Raw genomic sequence first — 19,992 nt, 5'->3', positions numbered from 1 at the left:
AACAAATATGACCTTTGGGTCATGAATTTACAGAGATTTTCAAGGAACATTCCTGGCAAGATATTTGTGGCAGCAGTTGATTTGCTATCATTAAATAACATTACTAAAATACATCGTTGATTCTCCTCAATTCTGAAATGTGGAATTATTCTTGAAATGACAAATCATTGAAATATTTGACCTTATATAAAACCTCGGAGTATAAAATGCATTCAAATGGGTTCTAGAGTTTCTATACCAAAAGTACTAAATGACCTACCAATGAAAGAAAAAAACAATAATAGAAATTTTCAATTTTCACCAGCTTTCTATTTTACCACAAGCAGGCAGATAAATCAGCCCACTATCTCTCTTAAGCAGAAAAGAAATTTTATCTAAAATTGTACCAATTACAAATAATGTTCTGTTTATTTATACTTTTTTCTTCAGAGAAAGAAAACAATTGAGGTATTACAAAAGCCCTGTTGTGTTGTTTGAAAACAATAATCTGTTTTCAGAGATTTAAATGGTCAGAGTAAATTTTTATTTTTTAAATATATGAGATGGTATTATTATAATACCTTACCACCACAGTAAAAGTAGTCCCCAAGTATTATGGGTTTTTTAATCAAAAAAAGAATGACGACTCTGAGATGAAAGAGTGGAGTTGAGGCTTCTCTCTGTCACTGACTTACAGGTTGAATAAGTTAGTACATCTCCTAAGCCGTGACTACATCACGGGCAAGATGTTTAATAAGGCATAAAACAATCTCAGTGAATGAAGACGCAGACCTACTTGAGAATGGACTTGAGGATATGGGGAGGGGGAAGGGTGGGCTGTGACAAGGCGAAAGAGAGGCATGGACGTGTATACACTACCAAACGTCAGGTAGATAGATAGCGGGAAGCAGCCGCAGAGCACAGGGAGATCAGCTCGGTGCTTTGTGACCGCCTGGAGGGGTGGGATGGGGAGGGTGGGAGGGAGGGAGATGCATGAGGGAAGGGATGTGGGAACAGATGTATATGTATGACTGATTCACTTTGTTATAAAGCAGAAACTAATTAAAAAAATAAATAAATAAACTTAAAAAAAAATGGAAAAAAAAAAAAAAAAAAAAAAAAAAAAACAATCTCAGTGTTCAATGAGATGACAATCGTTAAATATTTTGTAAATTATTATGTCACCCCATTGATCTTGTTTTTTAGTTTGCTGATTAGAAAATTGATTAAATAGGTTACAAATAAAATTTTATTAATAAGTTATCAAATAAAAATATTTTGCAACTCTTTCATTAGATCCCCTAAATACATGCATTCTGGATCCTTATTTTTATAGTCTTACAGTATCACATAATAGGTATACATCTTATGAAACTTTCCCCCAAAAGAACACTGCTGTTATTTTTTTTAACATTTATGAAGAGCCTCTTAAACATAACAGCCTTTGAGTATGAATAATTATTTTCATCTTGAATTAGAGAGTGCTGATTTATAGAAATGCAACCTTCATAAAATGTTCTGTTTTTTTCTTGTTCCACACTGTAATGCTCATGTATTTTCATTCACTTTTTGTATTTTCTGAAGGTATATAGTACAATTATACAGACAGGATTGCTTCAATTCAGAACAATGCATATTAAAGATAATGACAATCAGCCATACCTCTTTAAAAAAATGTATATCAGATATTTTATAGAATTCTGAAACTTATGTTTACATTTTTCTTTTATATATTCTTGTTAAGTCTTTTCCCTATGTATAAAATAAATTCATAAATTTTACTTTGAAAACTCTTCCTCATATTTTAATAAGAAAAATATTGCTATTTATTAATAAAGTTTAAGATGTTAAAAAGCCTATTTTCATCAACTGTCTAATAAAACACATAATAAATCTCTACATAAGCAGATCAGTAAATAAATGATAGGACAGGAAAGTCCATTTACTCATGGAAATTCATTTTGTTGGGATGTCAAGAACGTAAGGAAGTAAGAAGTGTGTAATGCCCCTTGAAAAGTGTATACCATGGTTTTCAAACTTGGCTTCTAACTGGAATCACCAACAGAGTTTAAAAAAAAATACTGATGTCTAAATTCCACCAGAGAGATTTTGATTATATTGGTGTGGAGTGTGGCCTCAACAGCAAGCTGTTTAAAATCTCCTTAGGTGATTCTAATATGGTGCAAAGTTTGAGAATCACTAGTATAGACAGAATATGCTATGACTAGAAAGAGAAGAATGGTGATCCCAGAGCTCTGTTTTAAACCAGGGAACAGTCCCTGCAGAAGCTGAGGGGCGAATGAACTTGTGCACACAGGGTAGCATTTAGATTTTCTACGAAGTTTAATAAGATACCTCTCAAAGTATGATTTAGCAAATTTTCAAACTTTAAGTAGCTTAAGCTAAGAAAGTGGAAATTTGCATTGCCATAATTTTTATCAGCACCTTAAAATATTAATAAAATCGTTGCTATTTTATGGAAAAAAATAAGACAAATGATTGAGTTTCACATGAGGAAAAATAATCTGAATAATTTTTGTTCTTAAAAATAAACTTTGACATTGGGCTTCCCTGGTGGCACAGTGGATGAGAGTCTGCCTGCCGATGCTGGGGACGCGGGTTCGTGCCCCAGTCTGGGAAGATCCTACATGCCGCAGAGCGGCTGGGCCTGTGAGCCATGGCCGCTGAGCCTGCGCGTCCGGAGCCTGTGGTCCGCAACGGGAGAGGCCACAACAGTGAGAGGCCCGCGTACTGGAAAAAACAAACAAACAAACTTTGACATTAATAACCACAGCCTGGGGCTTACATAACTCCTGGCATCTCTTCCCACTACTGATACCTCTAATTCCACAGGATTTGCCATGATTAAACAGCAAGCCTGCCTGCACTGCCGCCCAGACCCACTTCAGACTCTTTTCTTACTCTTTTCTCCACACAGCTAGTGGCCTTTAATGTTAACTGGTATATGGGTCAAAGCAGTATTCCCAAGCATGGAAAATGCTGCTTTCAGGATTCAGAAAAGCATACCAGGCACTGAACTTCCTTATTAGCTCTGGAAGGTGTGAAATGGATTAATTCATCCTTTACTTTGGAAGGGATATACTAGCATGTCCCAGACCATAGGGCCCCCAAAAGTTTTTTGATATGTATCTAAGATTTATGTACCGCCTTTTAGAGTCTGTGTGTTTTACCAAGGCCTCCCAGACACTAGTCGCTTCTTCCACATCCAGTTTGTTTATTATATGGACCACTGTGACATTTTGCTGGATGTCCAGCTGGTTTGGACTTTCTCAGATTCTACTGTAACAGGTGACAGGATCGTTTTTAAAAAGGGAGAGTTAACATAAATGTAGAGTGTGAATGTACACTCTTGTGCATTCCAAGTGAATGAAAACTGTTGATAAGTATGACTATCTTTCTGTCTCTGGAGGACGTGACATGCCACAATCTTATCTCTGAAAGGACACCTATCATTAGGCAGATATAATGACATCAATGGCAAGTCTACATCAGGTCACCTGCTGTCAGGACAGGGGTTTGGATCATCTAAAGTGAATGGAAGGAGGGAAGGATGATTGGCCCTTCTGTGCTTTGTGTTACTGGAACCAAAATGAGGTGGAGGGAGGTGATGACTAAGCCCCCTAATCAAACACCAATGTTGGAGAACAAAACAGCAAAATATTATGTCAATTCTAGCCTGCCCTTGCCTGCTAGAGCCTGGGACAAATGATCATTTAAAAAGTTGTCTAATAGAGGAAACGCTCAGCTTCCCCCCTCGTATAATTTCATCCCACTCCTTCAACAAGCCCATCTGCTGTCGTGTGTCTTCCATGCTCAGGCACACTGCTGGATTCTGAGGACTTAGAAGCAGCGGCTCAGCCTCTTCTTTGGGGAGCTCTCAGTCTGTGGTTTGTATTGTCAGGAACCTGCGACCCTAAGGACTCATGCTGACAGGGCACCAAAAGCCATCGGAGAAAGGTGACATGGTCTAAGTCACTGTCAGGTTAAGTGACAGTCATCCTACTTTGCTAATGAGTTTCTTTTATGTAGTGAATAATGGGTCTCTTCCCACCCACGGTCCTAAGCGTGTAGAGTAAACGATCCTGTGTGTGACTGCGCCCTAACTTTGGGGAGCTTTGAACAGCTGCCCTCTCGGCGCCGTTTCAGGGACTCTCAGCAGACGGAAGTGCCTCCAGCCCCCTTCCCCCGGCAGGCGCGCGCGGGGCGGGAGCGGCGCGGCTGGCCGAGCGGGGGCCGCGGAGCGCGTCGGAGCGAGCGCGCGAGTCCCCGGCGCCGCCCGCGCTCCCCGATCCGCGAGGCGCCCACCGGGCGCGGCCGCTGGGACCAGGGCGCACGAGGGGAGGGGCCGCCCCCGCCCGGGGAGGGGCCGCCCCCGCCCGGCTCCCGGCACCAGGTCGCCCCCGAGCGCGGCCGGGAGGGCGGGGCCGCCGCGAGGAGCCACGGAGGCCAAGGACCCGGGAAGGAGGATCCCCGGATGCCCGCAGCCCTAGGGAACTACTAGGGACCGGGAGGTCCTTGGCGACTTGGAAGGTGGCGTGCACGGTCAGGTCAAGTTTCTCGCGGTTAGAAAAGGAGTCCTAAAACTGACACTCATTTTATTTAACCAGCTTTTCCTTTCCTGTTTTAAACAAGTTTATTTAAGCAACAAAAAGGGAGTCTCTTGGTGACTATCAGGTTCCAAATATAATCCTGAAAGTTTTTGCTTGCTCTGGTTGTTTACGTGTGCCTGCCTGTTAGCCTGCTGATGTTTCGCTACTATGAACGCTGACATTTAAACTGTTCTTAAAGGCACATTACAACTTGGCTGCTGCGTTTCGAAGTGCTGTTATTTTCCACTTCTGTCTTCATATAGTTGTACCCAATGGGTCCTTTGGAAATGGTTTTTGCATGTGACACTTCTCTTTAGGGGACCTTCAGCAGGTTGACAGCCTTTTGATGGCTAATATTAGTAAGGTGTCAAATAACAGGAATGTACCTGTCAGGGCTGGTGCTGCTACCCCTGTGAAGCCTTTTTCCTAAGCTGATGGGAGTGGATGCTGCAATGCTTGGTTCGCATATCCTGTTTCTTAAAACTTTCTTGAGCTCTTTTGCCTTCATGCATTAAGTGTAACTATTTGTGTGCACCATACACTAATAATGCCTCAGTCTTAGAAAACTGAACTCTATTTTCTCTTAAAGTTAGTCAGTCGAAGACATTCAGGGTTGAGATGACATCTAATTCTGTTCTCTTAGGTGCAATAAAAACTTTTAAGTAGGTTTTATAAAAAAGGAACTGCTTCTTCTTACTCTGAGTTTTAAAGCCTGTCTTTGTAATAAGAGGATCTCCCCCTTAAAACTGCGTAAGATTGCAATCAACTGGTAATTGTTAACTTTTCCTTTACTAGCTGGGTAGATAGTATGAAAAGTTTTCATTTCTTCCTAGTTTCTATATACAAATCAATACAAAATAAATACACATAAAAACAAATACAATTATAAATGCAAATAAATAAAAAGTAGGGTGCATTGAAATGGGAACGCATTTTCCATTTAATGTGTCAAGCCTAGATAATGTCTCAAAGTACATTTTTCTTTTTTCTTTTTTTTTCTTTTTCCTTCCTTTTTGCGGTACACGGGCCTCTCACTGCTGTGGCCTCTCCCGTTGCGGAGCACAGGCTCCGGACGCGCAGGTTCGGCGGCCATGGCTCACGGGCCCAGCAGCTCCACGGCATGTGGGATCTTCCCAGACCGGGGCACGAACCCGTGTCCCCTGCATCGGCAGGCGGACTCTCAACCACTGCGCCACCAGGGAAGCCCTCAAAGTACATTTTTATTATCCTCTGTCTTAAAAAGTTTCTAGAGGTGGGAGTTTTCTTGGATATACTGCAGGCAAACTTGTTTCTGACTTGCCTACCACAGCAGAGTTAATAAACAACACAATTTCACACATTTCTTCTCCAAGCAAAACATGTTCTGTACTGGAGTATAATATTACTAAATTACTTTCAGCAATTTTATGTAAAGTATTTTGAGACCTCCAAATAAACATTTTTACATTCTTATAGTTAGTTTTGTGAAAGATAGGTATTTGTCAAGAAATAATTAATAGATTTTAATTATTGGAAAGCACCTGATGTTCTTTAGTTATTAATAAACATATTCCAGATGGCATTCTTTTTTTTTTCTTTCACATTGTTTATGCAACTAACTCCACGATGATTTCGTTTTACTTAGGAATTTTTTTTTTTTCATAAACTATGCCAGGCATAGTTTCAGGCATTGGAGGAACCAAAAAGATAGATTACATTGACAAATAAGTGCGCCCCCTTGCTGCTGTTACAGAACCTTGCAATCAATACTTCGCAAAACTTTGCAGAGTGTGCTTTGTGTTACATAAATTTGGTTTTATCTCTGATTATGTGATTTGGCTTGTGATTCCAGAAAATAATTAGTACCTCTAGGTTTTCTTAAACAGCTTTTTTTAAAACAGCAGAAAAATTTTCCTTGGTCAAGTTTTGAGGATGGAGAAGAAAAAAAACGTGTATATATTTAATAAGTAAGTAAATATATATACTAAATATATATTTAAATATAATATATTGACTATATATGGATATAGACAAAGATATAGATATACAGTAAGTAGATGTATATACAAAATTCTGGAAATTCCAGAATAGAAAATTTAGATACTCAGTGAAAGGTACATCCTACATCTGAACAGGCCTGATACATGGTTCTAATAGTCACTACCATTCACAGTGTTGATATTGCCACCCAAGTTTGAAGTGCATGGGATTGATGGAAGTGTCCGTTCATTGAAAGTGGTTCGACTTAAAGACTACCCTAGTGGCTGAACTCCTATTTGTGGATTTTAGTGATGGCTCTTTATTCACTTATGCAACATATGTTCACTGGGCTGCTGTCGTGTAAAACTGTTATATCATGTCCTGACACACTGTTATTTACTATTTAAGAGCATAGAGAGGTAAACGTGACTTCTTTTTTTAATTTTTATTTCATATTGGAGTACAGTTGATTAACAATGTTACATTAGTTTCAGGTGTATAGCAAAGTGATTCAGTTATACATATATATGTATCTAGTCTTTTTCAAATTCTTTTCCCATTTAGGTTATTACAGAGTATTGACCAGAGTTCCCTGTGCTATACAACAGGTCCTTGTTGGTTTATAGAAGCTTTCCACAGTACACAGATAATCACACAACTACACAATTAACTAAGTAGCTGAAGTACATGCTACAGAGGGAAAGTAATGCTTGATGGGAGAGTATGTAGCAGGGAGAAGTGACTGATCTGGGCAATTGGGGAATATTTTCTGAGGCAGGAACATTTAAACTTAAAGCCAGAGGATTGAGAAGGTGAAGCCAAACAAAGTGTAAGAGAACATGTCTAGGCAAAGGAAGTGGCTGTAATACCCTGAGGCAGAAAAGATGGGCTTATTTGGGGAGTTGAAAAAGGACCCCTTTGCCTGGAACTTAGTAGAGGGTGCATCAAATAATCATAGTCATCTTGAGACAAGTTGAGGAGGGGGCAAATTACCCTATAAGATAGGGTTAGAAATTCAGTTAGCAAGTACAATATGATAATTGTGGGAAAGATACAAAGGAAATATGAAATGACCACATGTTATGACTGGGTCTTACCAAGTTTGGAAGGTCAGAGAAGGATTCACAGGGGAGTTGTGTGGAAGAGCATAATTTTTCACATGTACCTGCTCCCTTAATGAGAGTGAAGGGCGCTTGAGGGGCCAAGACGTTTACCTCTACCTGCTGCTACAGCGCCATTGCCTACAGAAGAAGTAACAGCAGTTGATCAGTCTGTGTTGAAGTTTTCAGAGCTAAGAAGACAGAGAAGAAATGAGAAGTAGCTGTCACAGGACCAGGTCTCAGTAGGGACAGTATTTTGGGGGAGTCTACATCAAAGACTAAACGGGGCTACGGCAAAGTACAGTTGAATAAAATAATTGTAGAAAATCTTGATTTTAGGCAAATCTTAATGTATCTATTTAAATACATTGGACCAAACCTTACCTTCAGTTATACTGGTATATGTTTAACCAGCTACTCTCAAGAAAACAGGGAAAAAAACAAAAATAAAAACCCAGTTTGAAACATTCACCAATCTCTATTGTGTAAATATTCCCACCTTGGTATTCCAGTCTACCAATGTAATGTCACTGAATGTGGATTTGGGAAATGATGGGAATTATTTTTCTCTCTCTCTCTCTTTCTTCTCTTTATTGAAATAATTGACATCAACATTATACTGACAATCATTTCTCTTGAACTTCAGTGTACCACTGCATTACCTTTGGCTTCAGAAGTAGACATAGAGTGTTAACTAAAAAAAAAATATATGATTCAGTATTTTACATCTTCTAAAAGGAAAAAATGCCCTCAGTGGTTTCCTGATATCATTCGCAAATGTTGAGAGCAAATACATCTCTGCGTAATCACAGGTAATCCACCAGTGACGTGACTTTCACTTCTGACATTAAGAAACAAACTGTGAAATGCTGGCATCTGAAATGTAAAGTGTTGCAATACATTTTATATTTAGTGAAAAACACTTCACAAAGACATTAAAAAGCTATAATTGTAATACAGGCATAGAAAGATGTGAGATATACCCTGCAGTTATAACCTATGATTTTACTCTAGTAAGTTATATAATATTAAAAGTGCAATACCATTAGCTATCATTCATAAGAAGAAACTTCAGTTTCAGTTAGATCTTCCCTTACCTCAGGTTATTTGTATTTGCTTAAATTACACGTAGCTGGGTAGATACAGAGCTATGACATAGCAGTGTCCCTCATATCCATTCCATCCCTTCCCCACATTCTCTATTTCCATATCTAAATCCTATCCTCCTTCTAGGCTCTGTCTAAATCCTCCCTCTTCCTGGAACATCACACTAACTGCCCTGGTTACAGTGCTCTCTTCTTCTCTTATCCCATGACAGCTGTTTATCTCTCCCATCATCACTTTTGCTTTGTAACTGAAAATCCTTTATAGAATTAAATGGCTACATGCACACACACACGTACATGTACATATATTCATACACATATACCTATACATATACACTGTGTACATATATACACACGTATATATACACACACGTGTATATAGGTATATGTCCATGGAAACATGTATTAAATACATTTAATATATACATTAAATATTTGTTCAATAAGTCAACTGAAATATATAATTTAAAGGTAAATAATATAATTATATTCATTGAGATATTGAGACATTACATTTGTCTCAGTTACCTATTGCTGAATAACAAACAATTCTAAAACTTAGATGCTTGGGCAACATCATCTGAATATCTCTCATGGTTCTGTTGATTAATTGGGATCCACTGGGTAGTTCTCTTCCTGATCTCACTTGGGCAGTCAGGTGGGCCTGGGGCTAGGTCAGTGGGATTGCTGGGCTGCTCCCCCTCTCCATGTAATCTTAGGGCCTCTCCTCCCCACAGGAGATCTCTGAGTGTTCTCTGCAGCAAGACAGCTAAACTGCTTATATGGAACATGGAAGCTGCGCACCCTTCTTAAGGTTTAGCCAGGAAGAGGCAGTGTCACTTCCTCCACCTCTTATGGTTTAAACAGATATAGGGCCAGCTTTGATTCCTGGACTTCTTGACTAGGGAGATGACAAAGAATTTGTGGCCATCTTTAATTCACCACAGTATTCTTCACTAATAATTCTATAGGTGAAACTCAAGAGAATTTTAGAGCCAAACGTTTCCTGGAAATGATTTAATCAAATCCCACCATTTACAAGTGAAGGTACTGAAGAAAGGTTTGAGGAGGCAGAGATGGGTCAAATGACCCTGGTTTAAAAGTTTTACATTTCATAGCACTTATCAAACTGTGTGGCATTAGGTACGTTAATCTGGGTCCTTAGATAAGCAGAAATCAAAATGGTATTAAACTGTTCAGGAAATTCATTAGGGGAAGAACCAGTGAGAATTGGGGAAGGGAGATAAGAAAGGTTGAGAGAGCCATCCAACCTCTATGCAGCTCTGATCCTGAGTGAAGGAGAGGGAAAGAAGGAAAGAGTTTGTTGGAAGAACCCTTGGTGCAGTACTAGGAACAGGTCATCAAAGCTTTGGGGAATCCTCAGGGAGCCCTTAAACCAAAATCATCACCAGAAGACCCCTGAGTCTCCCAGGAATGGGAGTATTCCCGTCATGTATAGTCACTGGCTGGAAGCAGCCTATGGGAAGTGTGGCCCCCGAACAAACACGATGACATCTTGCAGAGCTCAACGGCTGGGGCTATCAGGTCATTATGCTCCATGCAGTTGAAGATAGGAGAGATGTATTCTCATGGCCAACACAGTAGATGATCTAGAAACACTTGATAACATAGAGATTCACTAATATGAACATACAAGATTCTAGTGTCTTTTCCTTTAAGAAGCATCAAATTACTTGTTAGAAACTCCCCTTAATTTTTAAGTCACTAAAACTTGAAAGGGATTTTAAATTATAGTATAACAGGATGTTTCATGTTATTTTAATTATTTCTGGTAGGTAAAAATATTTCAAATACATTTCACACAAAATCATGCTTTCCCCCCAAAACATAAATGGAATATTATAGATAATGACTCTAATAAATATTTTATGAGACATATATACCAACCCTGTGGTCTGTAACCAGAGTTCATTTTGTCTCAGGAAGTGCTTAATTTTTCACAGCCACAAGAATATCTTGATATAAAAGAAACATAAATGTATATATTCACATTTCTAAGACAATAAATTAGATTCTGGAACCCTATTTGCAAACTGACCACAGGTTTGTTGATCTAGCGAATTCAAAATGTATATATACTGACTGACAAAAGACATTGTACATAAAAGTTTTCAGAAAAAAAGATCTATTGTTTTAAGTGAGGCACTTAATGAAATATTTCTAAACTTTCTGGACTGTTCGGTAGGCAAAATCAAATATAAATTGCTAAGCTAAGCTTTACGTGATGCCTATGTGGATGATAAAATGGCGGTGGATTTTGCAGATAAAATCTCTGTATTAGTTACGGAATTTTGTGCTCAGCTTATTGAGATGAAGGAAACTCCTTGTAAGTCAATCCAAAGTCTTTTCAATAGTGGATATTGAGACACTTAACAAGGGGCCAGTCTCCACTCTGTTCAATGGTTGTGTTCTCAGACGACCTTCCCACCAGAGACGTTTGTTCCTCCCACCCTCTTCAATGTCCACACCCAGATCAAGGAGAAGGAAAGGGTTTTCCTACTCACCAAGAGCAGTTTATCTCCTGAGAGTGCACCACTTCTGCAAGTGGACAGCCAGAATTCATCTTTTTCTCAAGTCCAAACTTTGGTTTTGAAATCAATTAGATTTCAGTATCAATTAAAATGGCTCCAGGAAAGGAGGAGCTTCCAGAAATTAAAAGCTAAATTACATAAATATATATTTCAGTGTTTATGAGATCATCTGAGTATATGTAAATTTGGATCCTTGGGACCAGGATATTTTAAATAACCACATGTGGAACACTTGTGGATGTCATTGGATTCCACAAAACCAACGACAAGAACTTAACAGAGCTTACAGTTGAAAGCTTTCCCTTTTTCCACTTACCGGGATCCTGCTGTAGCAGATGGTTGTTTACTCTCATTCTCTGTTGCTCCTTGTGACCAAATCTTCTATGCTTGATGATAGTTACCTTACTTGAATAGTTTTTCTTAGATGAATCATTATACAATCATGAACTAATCAATAAATAGTATTTCCCAAAGTAAAGACCCCAGAAAACCCTTCTCTCCCATCTCTAAAGTTATCTTGTTTGCTACTATCACACACATGGGGCTTTATAATGGAATTCAGTGAGTCTTTTTTGTCAACGACTTGATTTTTGTTTGGAAAAGAGCATCTTCATAGATGTCATCTCCCTTTCAGGGAAGTAGCCGGCAATCTTTGGATAGGCCCATTGTTGTGAATATTGACAATGTCCCTCTGAAGGGACAGAGGAAGCTATGATGATCACCAGTCTTGTTAAGGTAGGTGTCTGTTGCCTCAAAATTTCGAAGCTTACTTCACTTCTCTGCCTCAGATCAAACTAATATACACCTCTCCCTGAATTATGAAAAATGAAGGAAGTATCAAAGCATGTGTGCCATGATCTTAAAACTGTTCTCTGTGTGGATCCACAATTACAAATTGGACACCATTTTTAAAAAATGCCTTTGAAGAAACGACTATTAATCATGTTACTAGCCTAATTAGCTTAACTATGAAATCAAGATCAGTATATCTTGATAATAATTATTTAAATAGTTTTTATGAATTAAAATTTGTACATATGGCAAATTCAGAATTTTTTTGGAAAGCCAATTATACCATTTATTTCTGTTATATTATTTTAGAACTCTGAAAGTTATCTTAAGTAGGGAGAGGTATGCACACAAAAACCATTCATACACATATAAACATGAAGATTTAAATTTCCTATCCAAATTTATGAAACACTCTTAGGTACACATATGAAGACCATTGTGCTGTGTTTGAGTTATATTTTATTTCTCATTGCATAAAACTGCATGGATATAAATGATTATTTAAAGATGTTTAATATTTTGAACGCATTGTATTGTATAAGGACTCATGGCTTATTATTAATAAAATATAAATAAAATTTATAAACAAAGCTACAGTTATTTCAGTTTACATTCAAATCACTGGATGATCTTATCTCTTTTACATTATACACTGATTACTCACAAATGCAGGCAGAGATATTTGATTCCTAATCTTTATTCTGTAGAGCTTTGTCAATTTTGGAGAATATCTAGGATCAAATTGGGGAGCAAAATTATGTCTTGCTAAAGACGCATTATTTTCTCTAGGTATGAAATATCTTCCAAATATCAGTGATGTGAATTCTTTTGTTAAATAAGTTGAGAATACACTAAATATTACCACCTGAGTGTGTGAAGACTGAAAAAAACACTCCATATACTCTGCAATATTTTAGTCTGTGTCCTTTAACATAATAGAAAATAATTAATAATGAAGTTATATTCATTTTTGTTTAGTTATTTTTGAAGTCCAGTACTGTCTATGCAGCTGAAGAAAAGGTTCAAATGCATTACATGCTGGAAAGGACAGAATATACATAATTTTTTGGCCCCAAATTTCCATTTCAAACTATTGTGTTGAAAACTTTAAAATTTTTAATTCATATGCTATTATTTACTGAAATTTTAGAATATGGTATCTTGGCCATTAATGAGTTTTTATGCAAATGGAATTTTATTCAAAGTAGTCAGTGCCTTTTTGCTCTTGAATTTAGACCCTTTCCTAAGAGTATGCTGTGGGAAAAGCCTACCAAACACACTCAGGAGGAATTGAACTAATGTAACTTACTTGATCACCTGCTCATCATTAGGTAGTAATACATCTTCTAAATTATATGAAGACTAAAAAGATCTGTTTTGAATTACTTGAGCTTTGATCTAATTCTTAACTAATTTTATTAATTGAAATAATTCTAATTATTTGATCTAATTCTAAATAGCATGTTAGATTGTACCTCAGAAAACTAATTCCCTGGACAGGGACCCTCCAGTGATGGTTGGGATCTTCACAGTCCTGAGCCCCCAAAGTTTAAATTTTCAGCAGTTGTTATTTGCCATTCCATGTGCCAGACACAGAGGCGATTAACATGATACAATAATTAGTAGATGTGACTCCCATTTAAAGAGCTTATTGAGGGAAATGGATTGATGGGTAGATGAAAAATAGATAAAAAGATCAATATATTGCACGTGTCATAATAAAGATATACTTTAGTTTTATTTAAGCACAAAAGATTTTGGGAGCAGAGGATGCTGTGGAAAGATAAGTGTAATTTTTTCTGTGTTCCAGAAACCATACGTATGAAGGACACAATTTGAATACAAGATTACAGTAATATGATGAGTCAGCAATCTGTCACAGAGACTCAGACAAAGATAACTTCTTAAAACTAAAAGAGGGGTAGTAGGAGTGGAGAGTGAAGAAAAGCTAAGGAAAATTTGGATGGTTGCATTGGAAGACCACATTGGTGATTGTGTGAATAGTGTTTGTAATATTTTGATGTTTGACTGCAAACAGCTTTTAAGGCTCACACCTGACTCTTCTTGTGCCTCTCATGTGGGCACGATGATAAGGAAGCCCAGGTGTTCCCCCTTTAGCACATGATTCAAACTATCCAGTCACCTGCCTTCCTATGGGAATCGTCATCCAGGCCCTCCCCCTGACCACAATAAAAGCCCCAAGCCAGTCTGCTTTCCTTGCTTCCTCAAGCTGTTTTTCGGCCTGGTTGTGACTGCTCTGCTCGTTCCAGAGACCTCACTTATGTAAGTTATAAATCTTTTCATACTTTCTTGGGGTGTGTGTGTCATCTATCTCCACATTCAAACCAACTTTTGAGTGGAGGTTTGTCCAGTTTTTACAAAGTGGCCTGGCTACAAAATTGTTGCAGAGACTTTAAGCGAGAAACTTCCAGATTTTTACTGTAGGTTACTAGATATTGATGCTTTGTTTGGTTCTCCAAAAAAAAAAAGTAAAGAATAGTGGAAGGGACTGGATCATAATGAAGCTCATTAGAGGTCATAATCTTTCACTTTTTATGCCTATTGAATTTAAGGTTCCTGTTTAGATGTTTACTTGCTTAGTCTTTTTGGCTTAGGAAATCAAGAAAATATAGAAGTCAAGATCATTTTAATATAAGGGATAGTTGAAAACATGAGAAAGTTCAAAGTCAGCCAGGAAAAGGTTTTTTTGTACTAAAAGAAGAGAATTATTCATAATTCATACAGTTTAGCTTTTTCTTTTAAATAATTTTTCTTCATGGAAATAACAGTGAAAGCAAATCACTCATTTTTACCTATTAAGTTGAAATGAAAACGCTATTCAGCATTAAAAGAACTAATCTTAGCAACAGATGAGTTCTCTCATTTTATGTATCTATATTAGCACTTCTCAAGGTTTTTTTTGTTAGATGTTTTAAGTTTAGGATAACTCCAGAACTAAACCAGAAGCCTCTCATAGTTTCAGAAGCTGACTTCTACAGCATATCTGGTAATTATAAATATACTTTGGCACTTAAAATGTCTTAATAGTATGGATTATACAGAAGTAAATATTGGTTTCCTCACAAGTCCATGTAAAAGATGCACCCATTGTTGAATACAGTAAGAAAAAATAAAATCATTGAGGACTGTGTTCTGATTTAGGTCAGACTGCGTGCTTATTTCACCAAACCATATTACAAGGTGGAAAAAACACAAAAATTAGGGTAAAACTTTCTCACCTGACATTGCATTGCTGCGTAAGACTAAATACATTTGAAATACAGAGCCCTTCTCCGTGTTGAGTGAATCTCTGCTCAGCTTATTTGGTTCTTCTTTATTCTTTCAGTCCTTATAAGTGTTTGTTTTAATTACCTTTTTTTTTAGTGTTTCTATATCTGAGCACATCATCTTTAGATAGTATTATATGCTGTTTATTTGATTAACTCAGTATTATGCTCTGATTAACCTATTCAAATGGATGGGTAATTAAATTTCTTTGGGCAGTAAGGTCATTTCAGTAAACCAGGGAATCACAAAGCAATCTAAAACATATTTTTGTTTATTTAGTTACTCATGATGAATATTCAGAAAAACTATGAAAATGTAAAATTGAATGGTATACCTGGGTAAAAAATGTATTTTTAAAATTAATTCCCATCAATTATAAAATATTTAGATAATAAAATCTTTTATAATTAAATGACAAAAGAACACTTTTCCCATATTTAATGTTAACCCTCATATTGCTTTTTACTTAGAAAAAGTCTTGAAGTTCAGAGAATTAGACTACCTATTCTTCCCTCTCCCCATAAAATTACCATTGAACTTTCATAAATCCATTGCCTCTATTTTTTAAATCTGAAATATTAATGACTTTTTACAAATATGTATATAGAAATTAAGCCAGTTGATTGTTTTTGATTAGATCAGTGTTCCAATCTTTCACTATGCAATTCCAGGTGAAAAGTATTTCTGCCAATAAAGCAGTGCATATCTAAGCCAATACTCACTTTGGTAAATAAGAAGTACTTAAGTTCAATTACTAAGACAATGTTTCTGTTACTCAGAATAAATGAACAGAGTTAGTATACTAGTTGCTCTGGTTTGGAGCTGGCACACGTGTCTTGTATGAATTTTAAAATATTCTGAAAACAACTTTAGAAAACATTGTATACTTTAAAATCACCTGGCAATGTATTCCATCATAATGGATACAGGTAATGAAAATGTGGTTTACATACAATGTATCAGCTTTATTCTGGCTAATTTCTCCTGAGAGAGGCCTTACTGAGGAGAACAGAGTGTTCTGGTGTATTTCAAAGGACTGGGTACCCTTGGCATTTTTAACTGGGTCGCCCACACTGGCCAACAGCAACTTGTCAATTCCAATTCAGGTTTTCCTACCCTAGTGATAGTTAGCTCCAGGAGCTCCCCCAGGTTCTTACAATGAACATTAGAGAAAATTCCCCTTGTGCTTCCAGCAGAAGGGTAAAAGAAACCGTTTTGAAATACACCAGACCACAAGACCTGCCCTCAAAAACTAATTTACCAGACCTTAACCTGCTGGGGTACCATCAGAGTCTAACTGATCTGGGGAAAGGAATATACCCAACCCCAGCCTACTCTAGCCATGTTGTCCCATCTAAGGCGGGGGGGAACCACTTAGAGCTCACAGTCCAGAGGCATAGGCTCAATAAAAGACTAGATTTAATCACAGTTTTATGTGTGAAATAAATGATCTAAGTGATGGGAGGAAGGAATTGGGATTATTTGTTACTAAAAGATACTTGTACTACCTGTGAGTTAGTATCCTGTAATTTGGAAGTGGACTTGGATTAGTTGTAAATGTATATTGCAAAATCAAGGGCGAATGCTGAAAGCATTTCTTTTTTTTTTAATGACTTGTATGCTAAGAAATAGAGAATGGAATCATAAAATACTCAAAACCACAAAAGCAAGAATAAAGTCAAATACAAAGAATGAGGACAACAAGTAGAAAACAGTAATGAATATGGTAGATATAGTTGGATTAATACCAATCACTTTTTTAAACATCTTTCTTGGAGTATAACTGCTTTACAATGGTGTGTTAGTTTCTAGTTTATAATAAAGTGAATCAGCTATACATACACCTATATCCCCATATTGCCTCCCTCTTGTGTCTCCCTCCCACCCTCCCTATCCCACCCCTCTAGGTGGTCACAAAGCAGTGAGCTGATCTCCCTGTGCTATGCAGCTGCTTCCCACTAGCTATCTATTTTACATTTGGTAGTGTATATCTACCAATCACTTTTAATGCACCAATAAAAATGGTTTTCAGCATGGATCAAAAAACACAAGTCAACTATGCAGTCTACAATAAGCCCGCTTTAAATATAAAGACACATGTAGATTAAAAGTAAATGAATGGAGAAAACTATACAATGCTAACACTAATCAAAGCAGGACTAGCTATATTGATTTCAGACAGAACAGAGTTCAAAGCAAGAAAATTTATCAGGAATAATATCACATTAGCCAAAGGGTACATTTCTCCTAGAACACATAACAATTCTTAATGTGTTTGCACCTAACAGAGCTCTAACTACATGAGTCAAAAACTGATAGAACTGCAGAGAGAAAGAGATGAGTCCACTAGTAAAGCTGGAGATTTCAACACCCCTCTCAGAAATAGATCCAGCACGCAGAAAATCTGTGAGGATATAGTTGAACTCAATACCATCAATCAATTGGATATAATTAACATCTATAGACCAACAACAGCAAAATACACCTTCTGGCATATAGACATCCATTTTGTTTTATTCCTTTAGGATCTTTTTTCTTTATTGGCTCCTTCCTTCACTATCTGGTAATGACCAATCCTATTCTCAAATGCAAAAGTGAGGTACTAAAATGCTTATTGTAATGTTGTTGTGTTTTGTATAATTTCTCGTGGATTTGTTCTGGGATAAAAAGTTATCAGGCATTTCTATTCAGATCTTTATCATACTCCTTGCCTTGGGAGAATAAAATAAATAAAAGAATTGGATTCTTGAGTTTAATTTCAAAACCTACATGTTATTTGTAATAGACTTAAATTCTATTAAAGATTTTTTAATTTGTGTAATTGAGAAAATGAGAATATGTGACTATTGTACTTCACAGGGGTTTGTGAGCATCACTTGTTCCTAAACTTTAATGTCTTTTATTAGTCCTACTATATACCCTGTGGCTTCCCTTACCTCATCAGAACCTTACTCAAATATCTTCCAGTGACCCTTCCCAGACTACTATTTACAATTGCAGCTTCATTTTTTTTTCTCCATAGCATTTCTCACTTTTAAACATGCCATGTACCTACCTGTTATGTATTTGTCCTCTGATTAGAATATAAACTTTATAAAATAATTTTTGTCATTTACACACTGTTGCAACCTAAAGCTGTAGTGGGCATATTAAACATTCATTGACTATGTGAATAATAATAGAAGACATTAATAGTAGCCAACTTCACTGAGCAATTAATTCATATTAGGGACTCTACTAAACATATATATTGTACTATAATGTAAACAAAATTAAATTGACTGTGAAGGAAACAATGAGAATTTTCAACTTGATATTGATAAAACATTAATACATTTATAAATATTTCAGAAACATACTAAAACTGCAAAAAAGTCTATAGATTTCTAAATGAAATTATCTATTACTTGAAATATACCAATATAATTTGAGTCAATATTTATTGTACATTTTGATTATAAAATTCATCTTTATCCTAGTTGTGTTTATGTTCCTGTTAGCCAGGCAAATGCATATCTAATTATATCTTGATAAAATCAGAAATATTTTATCTATGCATAAATTCTTTCTCTTCGCATTTGTAATATACATTGTCAATATTAAATATTTTCATAAACTTATATTTTAATGGTTCTTTATAGCTATAATGTGTTTACTATTTCCTCTTCCTACATATTTTGTAATTATTAATCTAATTGCCACAAAACTACATGTGAAATCCATATGAAGCTATATATACTCATATCTAGAGAAAGATCCCATTTTATTTCAATATGAATAATAATTTTTATACATAACTTATCAGGATATCTTTATTTCTGTAGAATGCTAAAGTTAGAGTTATTCATATAAAACATCATGTTTTGGGGGGCTCAAAAAGGAAATTAGTGGATAAGGAGTTAACTATGTTTTTATTCTGCCTTTAGTGACTACACTTTATAATTTCATTTTCTTGGTAGAAAAATCAACAGGTGTAGTAGGTTTTACAGTTTTAAAAATGTATATCTTACTCTTTTCATTTCCTCTACAAGCCTCAATTTTCCCTCTCCCACTCTCCTTTTATTGGTATTTCACTTTTTCTGAGATGGTCCATGTTGTCCAAATAAAGAAATACCAGATTTTTGTTCAGTTCAGAGATTGAGAAATGGCAGACAATGTCTAGGGAACCCATGCCTCTAGCTGGGAGACTTGAGCGTGCCACATAAACTACTCAGAATATTATGTACTTTTTCCCACTGTCTCCAATCCTTAGTTCCTACTTTGTATTGAGTCTCATGTAGTAATGTTAGTATCCTGGGGATCCCAGACACTTTGTCTCCTGCGACACCAAAGTAAGTACCAGGATCAATGAAGTTTACCTGCTTCAACAGTGTTTTAGAAAAGCTCTTTTCCCTTCTTCCACACTTTTATCTCAGAATCTTAGAGGAGATGTGCATTTACTACATCATTTATGCAAAACTGTGTGCCCTTGTTCTTTTATTCTTCACTCTGAAATAGCATTCTCTTTCAGGCTCCCTTGGTGTAGATAAATATACAATTTTGATTTACTTAGAATTTGGGTTCATGGCTGCTTGGTTACCCAGTCTCTTGAGAGTGTGATCCCAAG

This window comes from Mesoplodon bidens (assembly GCF_964165515.1).
Source record: "Mesoplodon bidens genome assembly, chromosome: 1".
Lineage (NCBI taxonomy): Eukaryota > Metazoa > Chordata > Mammalia > Artiodactyla > Ziphiidae > Mesoplodon > Mesoplodon bidens.
This window is presented reverse-complemented; position numbering follows the sequence as displayed.